Below are 17,914 nucleotides of genomic sequence, written 5' to 3'. Positions count from 1 at the left end.
CACCTGCCCAAGACGCAGTAAGTGTGGAGGGTGCATGAGTCTCACTCACACCTGCCCAAGACGCAGTAAGTGTGGAGGGTGAATGTGTCTCACTCACACCTGCCCAAGACGCAGTAAGTGTGGAGGGTGCATGAGTCTTACTCACACTTGCCCAAGACGCAGTAAGTGTGGAGGGTGCATGAGTCTCACTCACACCTGCCCAAGACGCAGTAAGTGTGGAGGGTGAATGTGTCTCACTCACACCTGCCCAAGACGCAGTAAGTGTGGAGGGTGCATGAGTCTTACTCACACTTGCCCAAGACGCAGTAAGTGTGGAGGGTGCATGAGTCTCACTCACACCTGCCCAAGACCCAGTAAGTGTGGAGGGTGCATGAGTCTCACTCACACCTTACAAATAGGAAAATAGCACACACTTGTAACCGAGGCACAGCCTTGTTTTTGTTCACCTTTGTGGGCTGCAAATTAACAGTGGGGATGTAGTAGGAAGCAGACAAAAGCCTTGCTTTGTGGTGGCCGTATAAAGTGGCACTGACATTTTGTGTGAAACATCAAGTACAGCAATTTGGAAATATGAGAGCATTGATCTGTTTCATTTGAAAGTTTGCTACAGTGATATCACAAATAATGATAAAAAAAAAAGATAATGTACAGCCGATTATTCTTTGGGTCTTTCGGTAAAGTCACGTAGATAGAACAATAAAATAATACAAATCTAGATGAAAATAAAGCTAATAAAAATAAATATAACGACGTTTCGATCGCAACACAAGTACGGTAATCGTTTCACCTGATGACGATTGCTTGTGTTGCGATCCAAACGTCGTGATATTTGTATTATTTTGTATTATTATTTTTTATTCACTTTATTTTCATTTTTATTGTTTTATTGTTCTATCTACGTAACGTTACCGAAAGACCCAAAGAATATGAATTCCTTGCAGTCACGAAAGCTATAAGTTAAGATTTACAGCCGATGGTCAATCCAACTGCTGGGTGAAGGCCTCCCCACGCTGTGTTGGCCAGGAGGTTGTTTGTCCTTGCTTCACCACACTGGTTGCCAATGAAGGTTTGTAAGAAGGGTTTCAAAATCACTCACAACTCATGTTAGCCTCCATAGCCGGGAATCATAGTGCAGTGCGAAAACGACTACCGTTCTCCCCCATGGCCCAGATATGCCCGATATAAAATATAAATCTACCCATTTGGTTGTCATCAGAGGCATGCGTTTAATCCCTAAATTTATCATACCGTTTCTCCTTTGGGTTATTAACTCGAGTCGGACCATCGTTGGAATGTGACGGTCTCCTTGAGCAGTATTTCCACGTGGAAAAGCTTCTTTCCTTTTAACCGCTCAAGTGATTTTTACTCAATAGTTCACACTGCTTGCAAAAAAAAGAGGAAAATGTATGCGGAGGGAGAAGAAAGCCTCGCGTCGTTTGCACGAAATTCAATTGCAATGTGACGCCTGTGAAAAGTAAAAAAAATCAAATAGCTGTACGAGCACTACAACCTGCACCGAGTCTCGCCACTGCAGTGCCGATTTCTAAAGGTGTCCCGCTTCTAAGGGCTGTTGAAATGCCGGCGGGGGGGAGTGAAGTATCATCACTCCTGAACTTCTCATAACTCTTCTCTTGGCCCGGAACGCCTCATGACGGCAGTGGAATTGTTCGTGCTAGGGACCGTGACAGACAAAAAGGGGCCTTCTTAATGAATACCAAAACTTCCAAACCCCTTTGATGTATATTTATTTGCTGGCTGTACATTCCTTTGTTAAATATTTTTTTTACAGATTTTATTACAAAATATATTTCTCCTGCATCCGGACGGGTGGCGCTGCGAGAGAGAGCGCCCTCGAGTGCAACCAACAAGAAGGACGCCAGTTCGCATCCCTGTCATGGCCACGCCTAGCATCGGTGGAGAGTGAAATCCTGAATCGTTGCTGCCCTCCCCCCCACCACCAGGTTTCACCAACATGAAGTTACCGGCATGGGGAAGTATGGTCAAACATCCCCCCCATGACCGACACCGAGTGGGGAGCCCATTACCCAGCATTTGGATAGACATGACTCGACTAACGGTCAGCAAATTGCGATTTTAAATCCCATTCAGAGATTCACCCAGCAGCAATATCAGCACTGCTTCGTGCAGAGTGAAACGTGGCTGAATAAAATAAGAATATGAACAACGTGGTTGTTGTATGGAGAAACTGAACTTGTATCACTGGCTCTTGACTCACCATGAGAGATGAGCCTTGATCCTCTTGACTCGATACCACACACGGTTGGCACCGTACCATGTGCTCTCGGAGGCGTTGTTTTTCCGTTCGTTTAATTCCCCGATAACAGCAGAGAGACTGCACGCAGTGGTGTGACCCCCCCCTGCCCCGCAAGAGACATCAGAGCGTTGTCTCTGGCACATCTTCATGAGGTCTGAAAAAGACGAACAAAAAATGAGGTCAGTGTGTGTCCGCGGTGGTGTGCAGACAGCGTTAATAAAGTCACTCCCAGCGTTAATCTGCCTTGTGACGGAAAATTTGAGAAAACCATTGGGTAGGCTGTAATTTTGGGCAATGTTCCTGTTTTAGAGTCGAAAGAGGAATTATGGTTAGGCCTGCTTTCACCCACATTCCACATCCAATCAATGCACATGTCATCATTAGAGTAAGCATGCTCCACTTAAATTCTAAAATTAACCGTGTTCATTGGAAATTCTTACGCGGGGGCTATCAGGCCCACTGCACTTGAGAACTTCCAGGGATATAAACCCATCCCCTTGTCTGTGGCGGCTCAATGCTCTGGCAGCCCGCTGAGCCAGCCACCTGCGTTACCTACAATCATAATTGTACATACGACCCCTTTGTCGATCCATTGCCGGATGAAGCTCTCTCCCCACGCTGTTGTCGACCCATGGGGATTCGTGATGAAGCAGGGGGGAGTGGGTGGGGGAGCCGGTACCGGTTCAGATATCACTCGCCACTGAATCAAAGTCGGGTCGACGGGTTCATAGCGCAGGAGGTGAACCACTGCACCGCACTGCTTCGTCCCCAGCGGTATCAGCCTACAGTTTGCAATGACGCACGTCTACAGCCAGATTGTCAATCTGGTGCTGGATGTGGTCGTCCCGACGCCTTGTGGGTCCTGAGGGTTTTTTGACCATAGCTCACCACGCTTGCCAGCGCAGTGCGGTGAACGTCGGGGGAGTACAGAACGGCATTTCACTACCGTAGCGACACATTCATATCAACGGGATACACATTTATAATATAATAACATAATCGCGTATTTTTAACTCTCTGCGTGTACACCGTATTCTTATACTGTATACATATGGTAGCGAGATGTGAACTACCTCGCCTGGTCTACAGAAGGTCGTGGGTTCGATCCCGACCCTGACGCCTGCTGTATATTCCGAGTTTGCACGCTCTCCCCGTAGTTGCGTGGATTTTTTTTCTCCGGGTCCTCCGGTTTGTCCCTCCACGTTAAGAATCAACGTGCGTTTTAGAGTATTGGACTGCTGTAAATTTCCACATGATGATGCGCCACTTCGTTAACCTATCATTTGCGTGGCCAGATGGCTTCTGCAAAAGAGCTATATAGCTCAGTGGGTCTTACATGGTACAAAATAAAAGTCGTATTTTTTTGTTTAGTTTTTTAATACGACCCATGCCTTTTTTTGCGTCCACATCCTCTCGCCTTAAATACCGGCGGCGCTTTGCTCCTGGCCAGCTGTCAAACGGCTGAAGAGCGTTGAGCGTGGCGAATGTGCGAGTCACACGCTTGCCTCTGCAGCTTAGTCCCGCTCGGAGAATGAAAGTGGAGCCTGTGAGCCTGCCTTGCGATGGGTCCATGTGCTCCGAGCCTGCAGTCAATGATGGATGGGCATGTACTCAGCATCACGTATACCCACCCCGCCCACCCTCACCCCCCCACCCATTGCAACTTTTCAGACAGAAGGCACTCATGTCGTAAAATTCAGGATGAAGCATTCCTTCTACTTTAATACGCCTAAAGATCTGGCAAAAATAAAGTCAACGCCTCTCCCACGCCGTGCTGGTCATGGAAGTTGTTGTTGTTTTTTTACCATACTTCACCAACCTGGTCAATGCGGATTGCTGAAGGGGCAGGGGACTCTTGATTGGTGACGGGGAAGAGTGCCCGGTTCATATATCGCTCGCTGCTGATGTTAACCATGGACAGGGATTCAACTCAGGTGGAGAGGTGCATAGCCATGCACGCTCAGGCATAGAGCATAATGTGTGCGAGCAGAGCACAGCACAACAATTGATTTTACTGCAATGCCCTCTGCGGAACACAACATCGCCTCTGTCACCGGTGTTATGGATGGTGGTCACCTTTCCAAACACTATCTGGGCTCAACTCTGCTTAGCTTATGAGATCTGATATCCGGAGCATTTCCGTGAGATTTGGTCATAGGTGCTGGTATCGCGCTCACATCCTGAATGGGATATCATGAGAGCATGAAAGACAACACGCAAAAACACTTGACTTGCTTGGTCTCTCTGGCAAGTCGTCGGTTGTTTTGGTTAAACATCGCCTCCTCTTGACATCGCAGTGCGCAGAAGTGATACCTGGTGTCGTCTTTGTCATACCTGCCCTCGGAAGAGCGAAAGGTGAGCTTTACCCGTACATTAACACCTGTCATTGCTTCTTACAATGACCAGCATTTGAGTTGACAGCCAAGCTGAATGATTTGCAAAAAAAAGCTTTATTTTTAGCAGCTTCCTCCAACACAAACAGGTGCAATAATAATGGATACTAACGCCGTAATAATAATTTATATTTGTAAGGGTGAATTTCATCCGAATATCCTAGTGTGCCACTGTGTATGGAGCGCAGGAAATAAACAGACCCGGCAGGGTAAACAGCCTGGACTCGGGGGTGAAGGTCAGTTTAAGGAGGTGAGTTTTCAAGACGGACTGAAATATCTCTAACGACTCCAATTGTCTCATAACCAAAGGCAAAGCCTCCCGTAGTCTAGGAGCTGCACCGAGAGAACAGAGTTTCGACCTCAAGAGTGCTGAGAAGAAGGTGATCTGGACATCTCAGCGACACTGCTGGAGTAGACAAATGGAGCAGTTCCTGCAAATATTGTGGAGCTAGCCCATGTGGAGCCTTGTAGGTCAGCAGACGGATCTTGTAATCCACTCGATACTCTCCATAATATTCAATGCGGTAGGGGGAAGCTTTGCATGAACGACCAGCTTATAATTTAGTCGATTGCAAGATATTAAACACGCCATTACCGTTCTGCGCCTCTTTATGAATTTTATTAAGGACATTTGTTAAAGTTCAAAACACTTCCTTATTATTTATATTGTATCTGTCTGGTGTTTAAATATGTCCGCTTTGTTTATTTCACTTGTATTCCTTGTGACTGCAAAAGACCTTGCACTTATAATATTTTCCCTGGCCATGTAAACATGCCTTCAGAGTTGATATGCGAGTAGCTCACCGTGATGGTTGCGGGTCTGCACAGTATGGGTACAAATGCGTGCGGTCATAGTTTTTATTTTCCCGCTAAGAAGCGTAAACCTGTCTTAACTTTTAAATTCACCAGGTGAGACCTGTTTTATAGGAAGGGAGAGAAAAAAAAATACCTCAACATATGAGTACGCTGCAAGTGACAGGATGATATACACAATGATGTCAGTGGCTACGGAATTGTTTGAGCGGCCATCCGACATGTGTGTGTGTACGCTGGAAGTTCGGCAATGGACTAGGCGTGCCAGTGCGCTGTTTGGAGTGCCGTGTGCATCGGTACACGTGGATTTTCGCGTCCGTCATCGCAAAAGGCACTTGGGGGGGGGAGGGTGGCTGACGTGCTGTCATTCACATTGCAAAGTTGACAGATATTTTCGGGAGATATTGCGGTAAGAGAGAAGCAAATACAAACAGCTGGGCAGCAGGTGTACAGTTGCCTCCCTCATACTTTCTCTCCAATTGTTCACGCTTTTGAGCAGAACTTATTTGTAATCCCTGAAGAGTGAAGGATACAAAAAAACGGGGTCAGTTTTGCACGGTGCTCAGACTAGCATAAGGTGATGCTCAATTCCATGTCGGTGGCCCAGAGACAGTTGTGGAAATTCCACATTCCTATGTTGGGAAGCAGTGTCCTCATAGGACAACAAAGATAGCTGCTTGTGACTTCCAGAGAAGTGGTATGATGCAACGCCTGTTAGCTATTACGTATATTCATGCTGTTTGGTTCTTTCGGTAAAGTCACGTAGGTATAAAATAATTTGGGATTTATTTTATTTTATATCTACGTGACTTTACCGAAAGAACCAAAGAGTATGGATTCCTGCAGTCACGAAAGCTTCAAATCAAGATTACGTATATTTTCTGTGCTCCTGAATCAATCCACAGAAAATCCTATTTTATTATCCGCGCCACAATTATTCATGTTATTCACGCATATCCACAAATAAGTGGAGTAACTTGAAAGCAGTGGCATATGTGTCGTATCATCCGCGCTATTATGTGGATAAGGAGTTACTGGAAATTGTCTTCCGGAAGCACCACATCAATCCAAAGTATCCATTTATGTTGGTAGGTAAGAGTCGTGACCCAGAAGTGACAACAATCATCATCATATAATCTGCCTTCATCTGCACACAGCTGCACGGAGCAATAGGAGGGTATATTCAGAGAGTAAGGATCTGCTAATATTGCCCAGAACATGACCACATTTCCGCAGAAGAGAGAATATCCATTGCAGAGTACTTGATTTCTCTAACCCCAGAGTGACGATAGACTGAGCCAAGCGCTTTGCTGACAACTCTACGTAACCATATTGCAGACTGAAATATTTTTAACTCGGCGGTTATGGAACACACGTACATACACACTTCGCTTCAAAACCTTGTTCCTTTGGCTAATAAGGTCCCGGGCACAATTTCGTGCCTAATTTATATTTTCCACTTTCAGTTCCAAGTGCCCTGGTAAGGAGCCAACCGTCATATTTCAAACCTAAAGTCTGTCTTGACGTGAACACACTCGAGCGACTGGGCGCTCTCCAACGAAGACATAATTATTTTGTCAGCCATGAAATTTATTTATATTCCTTATTCGCTCGCTGAAAAAGAAGTCTCGACGTATCTCGTAACAAAACGGTCGTTTATCTTAGGTTTTCCAAAATATTTAACATTTCGATTTGCAGATATTTCCTTTGAACGTGTGATGATCCGGTAAATATTTGCCGCTCATATTTGCTTCGTTTTGTTCGGATGTTTAAATGGTTGTGTTTTTTTGCTGTGCACTTTTGTCTAAGTTGTAATGATACAATGCAAGCATATGTCATTGCAGAACAGTGATTGAAATCTGTTTATTTTTGTATAACAGTATTAACTATAACATTATCAACCCCTTTTATTTTCGATCGTGTTGAAATCTTTGTATTATTCTCCTCATTTTCAAACAACTGGGCGAATGCCATGAACATGAATCCACATTAAAAGCCACAATTTATCGACATGTCTCTTCGGGGTGTAACGATTTGGCCGTAACAATAGCTGAAGGCCTCCCCGCCCCGTATGGGTGATGGAGGGGTTTTGTAAGCGAGGCTCCATCACGCTGGCCAGTGCGGGCTTGTGAGGGGGGCGGGCAAGGATTGGTCGAGATAGTTCTCGCCACAACGCAAACTAATATATATTATCTGTTTACTTATTAACGATTCGTGCGTGGTTAACACAGAGAGAGAGAGTTCTAACGACCTTCCCAGTGGAGCGATACCTTTACCCTGTAGATAAATGATTTGGATTCAATCTTATGAGTTTACTGTCCTCTCTCGAGCCACTGCTGGATGAAGGCCTCTCCACAGTGTGTGTGTTGGCCACGGGGGTTATCTTACTTTACTTCACCACACTGGTCAATGTGAGCTGATGAAGGGTCTGGCGGGGTGCCCCAGGACCGCGTGAGATATCAATTGCCACTGATGTCAACTGTGGCCGGCGGCAATCAGACTCAAGCTAGCAGGCTCCGAGCCCAGTATGCTAACCACTCCTCCTCCACCGTGACACCTCATGCATTCAGACAACCCGTGGATGGGAAATGTCCCATTGCCTTTTTTGTTTGAAAATTTGCAGTGGAATTTTGTTTTGCATACTTGGACGTTCTGCGAGGTATGTAGTTTAGCTTAATTGTTCAATTTCAGTCAAACAAAATAGTGAGCTGTTCAATGTCAGAATTGGTACAGATTCTGCATGAGCGTTTACCCGACGCACACTCGCGAAAAATGCAATTGCTGAGAGCTGGCAATTCAGCGCAGATGAATTAAAACATGCACACGTTTCGCGCAGGTTGCAAATACGAATCAATGTATTTCCATATAAAATAATGCACGTCCAATGTGATTCGTCCTGCGCTTTACGAGTGACTCAATTTGTCCGTGTGCATATTAAATGACACTTTGTCATTTATTCTCGCAATATGGCTTCCCTCCCCACCTTCCCCCACCCCTCGCATTCCCTGGCTTCTTGAACGTGCCCATAGCACGCAGGTGACGTGTTTCTGTGCAGCAGTGCACGAGGCTTGGCGTGCTCATTCTGCCAGACGGTTTGAACCACACGGCCCATGAGCCCGAGCGTCTCTTGTAATGCCACTCTCTTCAGTGGCCCCTGCCGACTCGTGCTGGGCCTCACGGATGCCGACGATGCTCACAATCGAAGCTTTGTTTCACCAATTGCAGGGGGCTATGTGGCAGTGGAGAGTGGGGGGGGGGTTCCATTTCTCTTGTCCAGAGCAGAGATTGAGCAAGGGAGAGAGGAACAGAGAGAGAGCGTGAGAAGGAGGTGGAGAAAGACTGCTGGAGAGAGAGAGATTTAAAGAGATTGAGGAAGAGACAGCCAAGAATGACAGTAAGGAGCAGTTGAGAGAGAGGAAGCAGGGAGAGAGAGTGAGAGAGAGAGCGGATTGACTGAGAGACAGAAAAGGGAGAGCACGTTGCATCTCGTGTCCACAGGCTGCAACTACGCGATCTCGATGGAATTTGTTTCCGTTGAGGGGTGATGTGACCCACGTGATACAGATGATCACATGAATACTATGGCCATGGAGGCCCCGCCGGATCATACTGGGGCCCCACAAGATATGTTTATACACTGTATTCTGTAAAACCATTTCAACAATTTGGTAAGAATGTGGTCCTCCCCTGTTATTTGCAAGTCCTGTATTTTACTGGAAAAATTTCCAAGAGAAATATGTAAATAATAATAATAAACTCTGTAGTGCTTGACAAAAAAAAAATTGAGTCAATAAAAGGGCATTCCCATTGGCTTGGAGATTTACTTAGTTTATGAACCTTATTACAGTTGCAGTAGATGTTGGGCCATGTTAAATGTATGTTTTTAACATGCCAATACATACTGTCACGACGGTTTAACAAACAATACACTTACAGTTTAATGCATGTACATTCTTTATTGAGTGTATATAATGTCCGTTGATTTTCCCCTCACCTTCCCCGGCTCGTGCTGAAGTTCACAATTCCAACGAGAAGAATTCAGTTGCCAACGAGTATCTTTTGATTTTTGCCAGGATTTGAATGCCTGACTGTTTTGAGCCTGAATGTGTTACTGGAGAAGCCACAAAGAAAACCAGTTTTATTTGTTAAAGAATGGCTAAGAACTTGGCCGACTAAGCAGTCAGCTGCTTAAGATTACATTGTTTTACATCTGTAAGTTTTACCTGTCGGAAAAGAGAACGCAATCCTCTTGCGTAACGTAGATTATCAGGCGAAACAGCGTTTCGCATTTTTCTGTTGCACAGTTTAATTGTTTTTACGAAACTTATCGGATATTTAATAATTTAGCTTTGTTACCAATAGTGCCGTTTTTTAACAACGACAAAGAGACTTTTATGATTGTTAGATTATGTAAAAGCTCACATGCTCGTTTGTCTTTGCGTGCAGAAAATTACGTGCCATTATTTAGTGGCCTACAATTGATTCCCGGCCATGCACAACAGTGACCATTGGTTTCCTGAACCCGGCCTGGATCTCTTTTGTTTTAACTTGGCAGAAAAATTGTAAAAGTATCGGTGTGATAAAGACTGAGGCAAGCAGTGTGTATGTGTGTATTCTAGTCCTGCCTTCCTTAATAGGTGCTTCCTAACAGCGCGTTCCTAACCAGTCTAGACAGAGTGTTTGTGCCTCTGAGTATCGGCTAGCCTTATGAAACTTCAGGCGCCGTTAGCAATCACCAATTTGCCTAGGATTTGGCAAGACTGAGAGAGAGAGTATTGCGTGGAAGCCCACATGATACACACTGGGTTTAATGCAAACACAATCTATGCCTTCTCTATAACAGTTTAAAATCGGCTCACAACATCTGGGTATAATAAAATAAATAAGCAAACAATATGTCTACTTCACATATCCTTCTCTCCACATGAAAATAAAAGTATGTCTTGCACAACCCATCAGCCCACACACCTTTCTGGGAGCGCATCATTTCACCGGCATTGTTTCAAGGCAAGCACAACTTTGGTCCGGTTTCGACATGCAATGCCTCATCAGCAATCGGGCTTTCTTGAATGATTGCTGGTGAACTGCCGGCCGTACAGGCATGAACCATCCACTTACGCTATGGGACCCCGTAGGATTAGGATAATTACATCGTGCTCATTCTATTAATCCAGACAAAAAAAACCCAAGATCCGTCTATCTTCCATCAAATGATATAGCTGTTAAACTGATAAGAACTGTTAGAGGTTCAGGGGAAGGAAAACACGTTGAGAAATTGTAAATTATAATCACTTCCGCTCTTCGTTCCTTTGAAACTGTAGGAGAGTGTTCGCATGTGTTGTGAAAGTGACAGATCAGGATTAAGTTGTTCGCACTTTGCAATTTATCTGCACAGCTTTTCCGTGGCAATTAAGCGACCAGACAAAACAATGTGGGTTGTCGTGGGCTTTGCATCTGTTGTCTTGAATTGCCACTGCATGGTCTCTTTTGCGATGAAACTCGAGTCTGTCGGTTTTAGGGTCTGCTCTGTGCTGTGGCGAGTTGTTGTTTGGTTCGTGAATATGTGTTCGAGATAAGTTTGTTAAAGAACTCCCGCAACAAGCAATTTAACTCCCCAACCTTGTGTTTGTGAAGCCAGCTCTCTGGCATATCACCATGCAAAATAATACGTTACTTCTCTATAGTAAAAAAATGTAAACAAATAAATGGACATTACATTTCCACGCATGCAACGAAGCATTGATTCAACGACTAAACCACATTATTGCACTTAACCGTTCGTGTAATTGAGAACGTATAACTTACACGAGTGTATGCAAATCAAATGTCAAGAGTATAAATGTCAAGCAAGATAGCTGAAGGCAATTAACCTAATGCTGTAACCAAGACAGGACATATAGAAATCATCTACAAATGAGATAAAGACACAGGACAAAAACCAGCATCAATTCTTTAATCGGATCACAATGCGTGCGGCGGGATGCGTGCGGCGGGATGCGTGCGGCGGGATGCGTGCGGCGGGATGCGTGCGGCGGGATGCGTGCGGCGGGATGCGTGCGGCGGGATGCGTGCGGCGGGATGCGTGCGGCGGGATGCGTGCGGCGGGATGCGTGCGGCGGGATGCGTGCGGCGGGATGCGTGCGGCGGGATGCGTGCGGCGGGATGCGTGCGGCGGGATGCGTGCGGCGGGATGCGTGCGGCGGGATGCGTGCGGCGGGATGCGTGCGGCGGGATGCGTGCGGCGGGATGCGTGCGGCGGGATGCGTGCGGCGGGATGCGTGCGGCGGGATGCGTGCGGCGGGATGCGTGCGGCGGGATGCGTGCGGCGGGATGCGTGCGGCGGGATGCGTGCGGCGGGATGCGTGCGGCGGGATGCGTGCGGCGGGATGCGTGCGGCGGGATGCGTGCGGCGGGATGCGTGCGGCGGGATGCGTGCGGCGGGATGCGTGCGGCGGGATGCGTGCGGCGGGATGCGTGCGGCGGGATGCGTGCGGCGGGATGCGTGCGGCGGGATGCGTGCGGCGGGATGCGTGCGGCGGGATGCGTGCGGCGGGATGCGTGCGGCGGGATGCGTGCGGCGGGATGCGTGCGGCGGGATGCGTGCGGCGGGATGCGTGCGGCGGGATGCGTGCGGCGGGATGCGTGCGGCGGGATGCGTGCGGCGGGATGCGTGCGGCGGGATGCGTGCGGCGGGATGCGTGCGGCGGGATGCGTGCGGCGGGATGCGTGCGGCGGGATGCGTGCGGCGGGATGCGTGCGGCGGGATGCGTGCGGCGGGATGCGTGCGGCGGGATGCGTGCGGCGGGATGCGTGCGGCGGGATGCGTGCGGCGGGATGCGTGCGGCGGGATGCGTGCGGCGGGATGCGTGCGGCGGGATGCGTGCGGCGGGATGCGTGCGGCGGGATGCGTGCGGCGGGATGCGTGCGGCGGGATGCGTGCGGCGGGATGCGTGCGGCGGGATGCGTGCGGCGGGATGCGTGCGGCGGGATGCGTGCGGCGGGATGCGTGCGGCGGGATGCGTGCGGCGGGATGCGTGCGGCGGGATGCGTGCGGCGGGATGCGTGCGGCGGGATGCGTGCGGCGGGATGCGTGCGGCGGGATGCGTGCGGCGGGATGCGTGCGGCGGGATGCGTGCGGCGGGATGCGTGTGGCGGGATGCGTGTGGCGGGATGCGTGTGGCGGGATGCGTGTGGCGGGATGCGTGTGGCGGGATGCGTGTGGCGGGATGCGTGTGGCGGGATGCGTGTGGCGGGATGCGTGTGGCGGGATGCGTGTGGCGGGATGCGTGTGGCGGGATGCGTGTGGCGGGATGCGTGTGGCGGGATGCGTGTGGCGGGATGCGTGTGGCGGGATGCGTGTGGCGGGATGCGTGTGGCGGGATGCGTGTGGCGGGATGCGTGTGGCGGGATGCGTGTGGCGGGATGCGTGTGGCGGGATGCGTGTGGCGGGATGCGTGTGGCGGGATGCGTGTGGCGGGATGCGTGTGGCGGGATGCGTGTGGCGGGATGCGTGTGGCGGGATGCGTGTGGCGGGATGCGTGTGGCGGGATGCGTGTGGCGGGATGCGTGTGGCGGGATGCGTGTGGCGGGATGCGTGTGGCGGGATGCGTGTGGCGGGATGCGTGTGGCGGGATGCGTGTGGCGGGATGCGTGTGGCGGGATGCGTGTGGCGGGATGCGTGTGGCGGGATGCGTGTGGCGGGATGCGTGTGGCGGGATGCGTGTGGCGGGATGCGTGTGGCGGGATGCGTGTGGCGGGATGCGTGTGGCGGGATGCGTGTGGCGGGATGCGTGTGGCGGGATGCGTGTGGCGGGATGCGTGTGGCGGGATGCGTGTGGCGGGATGCGTGTGGCGGGATGCGTGTGGCGGGATGCGTGTGGCGGGATGCGTGTGGCGGGATGCGTGTGGCGGGATGCGTGTGGCGGGATGCGTGTGGCGGGATGCGTGTGGCGGGATGCGTGTGGCGGGATGCGTGTGGCGGGATGCGTGTGGCGGGATGCGTGTGGCGGGATGCGTGTGGCGGGATGCGTGTGGCGGGATGCGTGTGGCGGGATGCGTGTGGCGGGATGCGTGTGGCGGGATGCGTGTGGCGGGATGCGTGTGGCGGGATGCGTGTGGCGGGATGCGTGTGGCGGGATGCGTGTGGCGGGATGCGTGTGGCGGGATGCGTGTGGCGGGATGCGTGTGGCGGGATGCGTGTGGCGGGATGCGTGTGGCGGGATGCGTGTGGCGGGATGCGTGTGGCGGGATGCGTGTGGCGGGATGCGTGTGGCGGGATGCGTGTGGCGGGATGCGTGTGGCGGGATGCGTGTGGCGGGATGCGTGTGGCGGGATGCGTGTGGCGGGATGCGTGTGGCGGGATGCGTGTGGCGGGATGCGTGTGGCGGGATGCGTGTGGCGGGATGCGTGTGGCGGGATGCGTGTGGCGGGATGCGTGTGGCGGGATGCGTGTGGCGGGATGCGTGTGGCGGGATGCGTGTGGCGGGATGCGTGTGGCGGGATGCGTGTGGCGGGATGCGTGTGGCGGGATGCGTGTGGCGGGATGCGTGTGGCGGGATGCGTGTGGCGGGATGCGTGTGGCGGGATGCGTGTGGCGGGATGCGTGTGGCGGGATGCGTGTGGCGGGATGCGTGTGGCGGGATGCGTGTGGCGGGATGCGTGTGGCGGGATGCGTGTGGCGGGATGCGTGTGGCGGGATGCGTGTGGCGGGATGCGTGTGGCGGGATGCGTGTGGCGGGATGCGTGTGGCGGGATGCGTGTGGCGGGATGCGTGTGGCGGGATGCGTGTGGCGGGATGCGTGTGGCGGGATGCGTGTGGCGGGATGCGTGTGGCGGGATGCGTGTGGCGGGATGCGTGTGGCGGGATGCGTGTGGCGGGATGCGTGTGGCGGGATGCGGGTCCAAACGATTAGAGCAGCCACGGAGCAGCGTTGCCTTTTTTATTACAATGCGTAAAAGTGGCGCCTTTTCAGCGGTTTTTTGGCTGTCTCCCACACAAAATATGCGACATTGTTTCTGTGGGAGATTGTTAAAGATAGCGTCAATAAATTGTTTCGCAGATGCTAGAATAGTGTGCGCGCGTGATATAATCTGCCTCTGGTGTGTGATGCACGGCGCTGAGTCTTGCGCAGAAATCGACGTGGCATCCATTCCCCGGCCTTTCCTGTGCAGACTTGGGTTTTATTTCAGGAAAAAAAATTTACTTCAATTGACTCGCTCACAGGAGCTGCCATCATGGCTGATTGTATTGGAAAGTATTAATTCTCGGTGCCAGGTGTATGTTTGTGCATTTACATGCACACGTGTACATGCACAAACATATGTACTCACTTATGCACACTTCACCCATGCATATAATCTAATGATATAAATCACGGTTGCATTTTATTATTTTGCATGTTTATACGTGAGAATATTCATATTCATCCAAGCTTATTATTTTCGTGCATAATCACTGAACATTACAAATAGGTAATATTTTAAAGTAATCAAATACCATTCGTGTTTTGGTAATACTACATTGGTAGTGGTGCACAAGCACAAGAAACAAAATAACTCAACACATTTGTCAATAGCACTCTGGCCTTAAAAGGAAAAAGTATATCGAAGGTGCCGTGTCAGGCAATAGACCTTCTTCACAGCACGTAGGCCAGATAAATAGAGTGGATACGAGTGGGACACGGGCACTTTGAAAAAACATGTCTTTTAGCAAAAGTGTCAAACCTGTGTCATTGTAAAATTGTCTTATCAGACTATTCTGTTTGCACTTTCATCACCAGCCATTATATTCTTGAGTAAAGGCCACCCTAAGTCATCTCCACCGCTCACAGTCCTAATCGTGTTGTTGTGCTGCTGCTGCTGCTGTTGTAACGTGCTGACCCGCCCCTACTGGACATCTGTGCAAAAGAGCTTTACAGCTCATCGGGTTTCTCCAGGAAAAATACATATTCTGATTCTGTTTGCACAAAGGTGAAAAGTGCATAGACTGGCATGTGCATGTTTGTAATCCCAGTACACTGCTAGAAGAAAGAGGAGCATATGGATAACAGAGAGCATACACAAGTCAGAGAGACGTAATATGGGCCGTTCGAAAAAGTGAGTTTGGAAAGCACACATTGCTCGTGGTTGATTGCCAACAGAAGAGATTGGTGATTCTGCGGAGATGATCCCAATGGAGATGAAGTCATGAGATCAGCTCGATGTGCAGGAGCAAGATGGATCGTAGCACCGTAGGACCATGAAGGCTGACTGTGATGTAGAGAACCCTCCATTCAGCAGTGAATAGGTGATCACTGCTAATGATTCAACTTTGCAATGTAAATTCTGAAAACACTTTGTACTCACACGAAGAGTATTTATCAATTGAAAATAGGCCACACGTTTAATAGCATCGCATTATATTTCTGACTTTGCACAACCCACCCACCCACGCACCCACCCACGCACGCACCCACCACGCACCCACGCACGCACGTACCCACACACGCACGCACGGATCCACGCACGCACGCACGCACGTACCCACACACGCACGCACGGATCCACGCACGCACGCACGCACGCACGTACCCACACACGCACGCACGGATCCACGCACGCACGCACGCACGTACCCACACACGCACGCACGGATCCACGCACGCACGCACGCACGTACCCACACACGCACGCACGGATCCACGCGCGCACTTTCCCATCGGACATTCCAAATGTGCGCATGCAGCGCGAGCATCAAAACCCAAAGATCCGGCTGACAAACGAATAAATAAATAAGCGGACATATAAATAAATAACGTCGATTTCACATGGCGTCACCATTAGCATGCTTCCTGTTTTCAGCACAATTAGACGCGCCAAGTCATTGGCGCGAGTGTCTGGCTGTGTGAATGCGATCTCTAAGCAGGAACTTCTCCCTGCACCCCTCTACCCTCCTCCTCCTCTCCCCCCATGCCTCCATGCCGCTCCGTTACTCAAGGGAACAGCCACGGCTGGTGGCCGGGGACCGGCCGAAACGTGATGGTGGCGTTGGTCCTGATGAGTGCCCAGCTGCAGCTTCTTAATAAAACATCGTTTCCCCCCTGCTGCCGCTTGGCAGCCAGAAATGTATATTTATGTTTCTATTATTTTGTTTAATCTAGCTTACGTGTCTTTCTTTCTGCTTCTGCTGCGCATTTATATCTGGTGTCATTACGGTTTCTAAAAAAATCCTTAAACTACAATCGTGTTAACGTTTATTTTTAAGAGAAATTGTCTACATATTGGCTGCTACTCATTGACGCCTTCTTTGGGTGTTAGATATTTATCTGATTAATGTATGTTCATTCAGTTACAATTTGTGTCTTTTGCTATTGGGTTTTCGTATCTGCTGTCATTGTAGTTGATTAAAATGAAGCTACAATAGTAAAAAAACTATATAAAGGTTAAGTGTCTAGACATGCTTTTTATAAGTACTGGCTGGTACTCATCAAGGGTTTATGTTGAAGTCCCCAGTAAACCTTTGCAAAGTGGGAGGTCACTCCTTTCCCTCTGCTGCCCGTCTCGTGTAAATCCCTCTTCCTAAGTCATCTGTGCTGGCGACTCCCTGCGCCTGTTAAGTCCAGGCGCAATATATTCTTCTCTGTTTGTGGCTTGCTGTCCCTTCAGCAAAAAAAACCCTCTATATTTGTACAAATCCCCCCCCCCCACCCCCCATCTCTATAAGCCACAAGTCCCACTGCTTGCACAGCATCTTGACATGCAATTTTGGTTGCATTTAAACACTGCAAATCAAAGCGTATTTTATTATACCTCCATTGGCAGACCTGAACTGTATTTCTCTGGTAGCAGCCTTAAAAGAGTTGAAAACGTTTCGTGGAATTTATTTTCGTGGTGTAAATGTGTTTCATAGCTTGTAGAGCTTAGGCTGTGTCCTCCCCCCCCCCCGATCTTGGGGGAATCTGAGAGTGCCAAACAGATGGAAGACGACATTTGACATGTGTGTGAGAAAATGTATAGTGCACTCATACACACATACCTCCTTATTCTATTTGACATCGTCGTCCTTGACATCATATGGTCGTTGCGTTTTGTTTGCTTGACCTAAAACAAACGTATATATCTGAATCTTGTGAAAAAAACGTATTTGGGAAGTGAAAACAAAGAAGAGAACTGTTGGCAGTCTGAGATTATTATACTCAGTACTCTAGCATTACATGTAAGTATGATTTCTACCCAAAACTCGCTACGTGCGGTTTTAACTCATTGCTATGCGGCTATGCGGTCGGACGTGGGACACGATTGTGGGCACTGCACTGGATGTGCGACTCTGCAAGCAGCTGTCTCGTTCGGTGCGATCTCGCTTTGTGCGCCCTCATTTTATGTAACTCATCTCCCGCATAAAGCGAGGGAAACCTGTACCCTCATTTTTATTGCGTGCACACGAGAGCCTCGAGTG

At 49.7% G+C, this 17,914-nt stretch overlaps 1 protein-coding gene across 1 annotated transcript in view; it reads left to right on the top strand.

Annotated features, from left to right (window-relative positions):
- The window catches only part of LOC144723440 (latent-transforming growth factor beta-binding protein 2-like), a 135,100-nt gene that overhangs the window by 12,066 nt on the left and 105,120 nt on the right, over nucleotides 1-17,914 (top strand). The window lies entirely within an intron of this gene.

Source organism: Lampetra planeri, chromosome 18 (assembly GCF_965212315.1).
Source record: "Lampetra planeri chromosome 18, kcLamPlan1.2.h2, whole genome shotgun sequence".
Lineage (NCBI taxonomy): Eukaryota > Metazoa > Chordata > Hyperoartia > Petromyzontiformes > Petromyzontidae > Lampetra > Lampetra planeri.
Note: the sequence above shows the minus strand (reverse complement) of the source record. Positions and strands in the feature narration are given on the sequence as shown.